General features: G+C 41.9%; 1 protein-coding gene across 1 annotated transcript in view; it reads left to right on the top strand.

The window, feature by feature from the left end:
• Nucleotides 1-1,533: 1,533 nt before the first annotated feature.
• Nucleotides 1,534-6,000, top strand: part of LOC126273048 (monocarboxylate transporter 1-like) — a 107,732-nt gene continuing 103,265 nt past the window's right edge. Inside the window, exon 1 of the mRNA XM_049976445.1 lies at nt 1,534-1,736. The gene's annotated coding sequence lies outside the window, so the exon portion shown is untranslated. The remainder of the gene's footprint in view (nt 1,737-6,000) is intronic.

Below are 6,000 nucleotides of genomic sequence, written 5' to 3'. Positions count from 1 at the left end.
TAGGCGCTACAGTCTGGAGCCCCGCGACCGCTACGGTCGCAGGTTCGAATGCTGCCTCGGGCTTGGATGTGTGTGATGTCTTTAAGTTAGTTAGGTTTAAGTAGTTCTAAGTTATAGGGGACTGATGACCTCAGATGTTAAGTCCCATAGTGCTCAGAGCCATTTGAACCATTTTGAAGGTCTTTAAATTTCCAATTTATAAACAGCTGTCATTTAGTATTGTCTCAGCCAGTTCAGATATAATGTCAGTAGAACGTAAATAATTCTGCCTAACTCGTTCTACATTTTGTTACAATCAGCAAACAATTATCCTTTCATGTAGACAGTAGCATCACATGTGAATAATTTCACTGCACTGCTGAGGCTTTCTCATCAATGAATTAAACGTTTCTGTTGAAAATCCGCCGTCTTGTGTAATATTTAAGATTGTGTCAGTGAAGACAAGCTCAAGGCTATCACATGTTTGTGAAGCTACTTCATATGATCATACACTGAAGCGCCAAAGAAACTGGTATAGGCATGCATATTCAAATACAGAGATATGTAAACATGCAGAATATGGCGTTGCGGTCGGTAACGCCTATGTAAGACAACGAGGGTCTCGCGCTATTGTTAGATTTGTTACTGCTGCTACCAATGTCAGGCTATCGAGATATAAGTGAGTGCCGTTATAGTCAACGCGCGAGAGTTGGGACACAGCATCTCCGAGGTAGCGATGAAGTGGGGATTTTCCAGTACGACATTTTCATGAGACTACCACGAATATCAGAAATCTGGTAAAGCATCAAATCTTAAAGATCGTTCGAGAACGGGACCAACGACAACTGAAGAGAATAGTTCAACGTGACAGAAGTTCAACCCTTCCACACATTTGCTGCAGATTTCAATGCTGGGCTATCAACAAGTGTCGGCGTCCGAACCATTCAACGAAACATCATCGACACAGGCTTTCGGAGCCGAAGGCCCACTCATGTACCCATGATGACTGCACGACACAAAGCTTTACGACTCACTTGCGCGCGTAAACTTTCTTACGATTAGAATGAAAGAAAGTTGCGAATATAGCTAGGAACTATCCTCCGCAACGACTTTTACCGTGGCTTGTAGAGCATACAACTTCTAGTAAATTTAGAAAAAAACACTTCCTACTGCGAGACCAGTAAGTGGATAAAAACGTTATTTTGAAATCCCGAATAATCTGTCTAATTATTATTTGAGTTAATTACTACATTACTCGAATATTCAACAACTATCCGAGATAAGATTAGATTTTTGTGGAAGACGGACTCAAGTGTACGGCTGGGCAGAACAAACCAGTCGAAGGCCAACGATTGCTAAACGATAGCTGTACACCGATATCCATATCAGTGCTTCTGTGTGTTTCGCTAAATGATCTCCGACTGTGTTACTACGTGATATCGTCAAGATAGTTTAGAATGCATGGTTTTTTCCCCCAACAAGAGACACTCTCAAAACGGCAAGTATGGCCAGCTTACATCTTATCCAAAGATTGTGATCTAGCGCTGGAATATCAGTAGCCACTGTCTCCTCCATGCGAATGGAAGGCGAGTAATAAGGAGTCGTTCTATGAGCAGTGACAGTCTCACAGTGAACCATTTGTTCGTTGAACGCCACTGAGCTCTTGATGTTTTCGTGGTGTATCGGTTCGCCGAGGCGTCAACACGTACTACTGAAGGAGCAGATCGTGCCAGTTTATACGTAACAGTTACCTGTAGGTAAGAATCAACAAAATGTGTTACTAGAATTAAATCAGAGGAGAAGCCGTTTTGTGTGTAGATATAAGATACATTTATTGTATCATAGCGTTGAATTGCCATTTTTCCTCCATAAATACTGGTTGCCGCGCTTCATACATGGCACAATGTCTATAGCCAGAGGTCAGCTAGGATAAGAGAAATGATATCTGCGTTATCAAGTACCTTATCCATACCCAACCCCCCTTCCACAAGTTTTCAATTTGCATCGACGAGTATTTACATTTCATAAGCCACTGTAGCCTGTCTGGTGCGCCGAAACTGTCGCGGTGGACTATCACCTGGCCTCAATTTTCGTCTCCAAATAAATCACATTCTTGATATGTGCCGTACGTTGCAAATCTTTCTCGTATTTACTGAATCGCATTTTGTGAAACTTCTGCTGAATATTCCTGCAACTTTGACAAGTCCAATTGAGCCCCATTATTAGTTGTTGTCACATAATGCGTAGTTCGTTTATCAAACGTACGTTAACTCGCTTTATATTAAATCATGTTAACGTCCTACACTTCTTAGTCCAGTAAGCGTTGAATTGTACGTTTGTAATTATATTTAATGTCACCTTGAGATTACTCTGGAAGATAGAAAAATAATGCTTAGAAAGTATTAGCAATAACATGTGCGTACATTTTGTAGAGACCGACACAGGAGCTAGGATAATGTCTCCGTAAGGAAACATACTTGTGTCAATTCAGTTGCATGAAAACATCATAAATTTTGTGCCAAGATTGGCGGCTTCAGAGAATAAAAGAAGGTGATAAAACTGAAGATTAATGTTTACCAATAACTACATGTTCATTGATTTTGTGTCCTCTAGAGCTATCTGAAGGTGATTATTAAGAGTTAGAGATATTTTTCAAATAGAACAGAAAAACACCTGTGCGATCAAAGACTGGAGTTAACACAAGAATTTGAAACGGTGATTTGTTACTCTAATATAGAGGATCTATACAGAGGCTGTAGAAGGTGAGTGTGGGATTAAGCTATTTGGAGAACAGGATGTGATATTATTGGAGATGCTAGGTTTATCAATTACGACGATCACTGCCCCACTAAAAGAAGAAGAAAACCTTTAAACTATTGTTTGGTCGTTGGACTCCAAAACGGACGTATAACTTCATAAACAAGAAATAATTTCAACAAAAAATAATTCGAATTCTCAAGAAATAGATAGTAAATGAACTAAATACTGAGGTACAGTAATCAAACTGTATGTCAACAGGCATTGCCCAGCCACAATTTTACGACCACACACCTTTCGTGTTCACTCTGAGGTTACAAGCGAGATCCTTGTCACAAGGAATAGATGTGTGGCAAGTGATAACGAGACAAAGATACCATCCTACCAATATTGTGCGCAAAATGTTAGGAAATATTGTAGAGGCCAGTGATATCCGAAATTATGTTTGCTACCAAAAGTACCATAAAAATTGTGTATTTCTTGAATATCACAGGTGAAGATAAGGCCTGTTAAGCACTACGATTTCTCTACGGGACATTATAGTATCCAACGTACACTCCATTTTCATATAACGATAAACAATGACCATTTTTAATGTTTTTACAGACGATCAACAGATGATGCTATTAGGATGTGACCTTATTACTGTTTTTAAATTCGTCATTTGTTATTGTTAGAAGAGTGACAGCTCAGTAACTGAGTAGCTTGTTCATAGAGAGCACTTGAAGAAACACTGTTTTAAAATACTCGACATTTCTCATGAAGGTTTACACTGAACGACTTCTCACTATTCCGTTAACGGCTCAACAACTCAACTACAATTAATCGAACTCTTTGTGCAACTTGTGCTGCTCAATTCCCTTCAGAAACAACAAGTTACAATTACTTAGCTACAATTTTTTACCCACAGTCTACCGATGGAATCTGGAGAAACAACTTAAAACCCAGCACCATCCTTCACTATGATAATCCTTGCTGTCACACAAGACGTCAAGAAATTGATTACCTGAGCTATAAAGTTATCGAATTAATTTCTCATTGCCGGTATCTAATTACGAAATGTATTTTAAGAGATTCTTACAATTTCATGAATCTGTCGAAGCCTCTGAAAAAGGCGTTCAGAGTGGAAAAAAGCACTCAGAATTGATTCAAATGCATTTGGGTAGGCATATTCGTAGTGGAATAACAAATGCAGCTGTGTAGATCATACGCGCTACATTACCGGCTCAAGATATACAGAGAAGCCCGTGCACACATAACTATTGTTCAGACAGAACTGACTCAACTGAAGATAGTCTTGCCGCAGGCTCCCTCACCACTGACCAAGGAGTTTCATTTTCCTTGCTACGGTTATCGATAGCGTAGCCGCCACAGGTCATCCCCCCCCCCCCCCCCCCTTCGCCCTCTCTAGCCGCCACAGACACAGAGCATCCATCCCCTTCCTTCCTCCTTGCGAGGGTCACTGTTGACTGGTGGAGAGGGAGCAGAATAGGTTATCTTCGCGCAGCTGAGCGTGACCCGCAATATCGTGTCTGGATGCGTCGTAGTGTACGGCTGTACCGTTTCTCAGAGAGAGGAAGAAAGGGACTGTGTGTTGTTATTCTCATCCCCCTTTGAAAACAGGTGGTATCGTGTAAGGTGGGGAGGGAGTCGGGGAGTTCAACCATAGCGTGACTGTCGGTCTGTGTTGGAATGGGGTGAGTGAAGTGGAAGACAATGTTGCGTGGACGGTGCAGCTAAAGTTTCGTTTTCCTCAACCTCTGTTTGTATGCGTAGGAGTGTGTGCTGTTTCATAGTGGTTATGATGGTAATAACACCCTCAGCTCAGAGTCGTGACGTGTTTGTGGTCGGGTCGACATCATGACGTTTGTAGTTGAGAGTGAACAGTTCCATCTTCGACCTGGATGTGCTTGCCTTCGACAAGGATAAAAACGTCGACCAGTTCCACTGTCACGTCTTCTGACTGAAATTTTAGCGCATCACGTTTCAGCAGGGAAGTGTTGATTTCATAACACGTGTCAGATGCACGGGCTTGGCCTAGAGGGGCGTAATAATTGCCGTTTGCGTGCTTCGTGCCTTCGTCAGTTGTGCTACAGGCATCCCATAGAATCCACGCAGGCTGTGACAGTGATCGCTGTCCTGTGGAAGAGAATGTGGAAGGCGTTCGCTCCGCATTTTATCACACTCTGGGAACCTCAATGTGGTGGCTGTAAAGCAGGGTAGATCGTATCTTCTCACAACATGACATACTCACATTTTTTTAGAGCTGTATGTGAATAATTCTGGGTGATCCGTGTACTTGAGGAAGTGGTATTCTCAAACGAGAGGCGTGCCCTTTAGCTGCGGACGAGGGTAGGTATTTCCTTGTCCACTGGCTATCAGTGAAACGAAATCACCTGGTAAGCTGAGTGGCTCTATATATAGGGTTTCTAGTTACGAAGCACAGAGGTTTTCCATAAAAGCAGAAAAACGCCTAATAGCAGCCATGGTAAGGATCTTGCCCTATCCCAACACTGACACTTGAATGCTGTTTTTAGTGTGCAGTACCAGAGCTCCGCCAAACCATAGCTTTCAGGCTGATACTCGGTAACGTGGTAGCGCTAAACACCGCAATAAACAACCTTGGTCTGTCAGAAACAGGACAGTGGAAACGTGAGATTCCTTATTGTGTGCTTCCTACATTTATGTAGTCCATAAAGATTCATTTTCCTGTATGCATGTTTTCCTGCTAGAGCATTCCCCAAAGGAGCCAGAACTATATCCACATGGGGTAAGAGCTGTCACTAAAGATTCACCATGCCAAGAAATCAGCTTAATTGGTCGTAGTTCTGTGGGACGTTGCATAATTGGTCGGATGGTCTAGGTCAAGGAAGATCACTACAGATTTTCGAGTTAGACTTCTCATGCTGCCGAAATATTTATGTAGTTCGGAAATGAGATGCTCTCCATGTTGATGTGAGGAAGGGAAATTACTAAACTATCGTCCAGATATGTATATCTGGAAGGGAACTCAAAGAGAATATTGTCTGTAAAATGCGACCAAGTTTGAACTGCATTTTTCATGTCATAAGACATGCACAGAGATTCATAAAGCTCAAATGGGGTGATAATCACAGTTTTTGGTATGTCTCCTTGCCTACAGAGGTTTGCAAGTAAGCATGGCTACAGGCTGAAACAATGAACATAGAAATTCATGCTAAGGTATGGGTAACGTCTTGAATGTATGGCACTGGGTTGCTATCGAAGACTGTAAGAGCACTGAGC

Source organism: Schistocerca gregaria, chromosome 5 (assembly GCF_023897955.1).
Source record: "Schistocerca gregaria isolate iqSchGreg1 chromosome 5, iqSchGreg1.2, whole genome shotgun sequence".
In the NCBI taxonomy this organism is placed as follows: Eukaryota; Metazoa; Arthropoda; class Insecta; order Orthoptera; family Acrididae; genus Schistocerca; species Schistocerca gregaria.
This window is presented reverse-complemented; position numbering and strand designations above follow the sequence as displayed.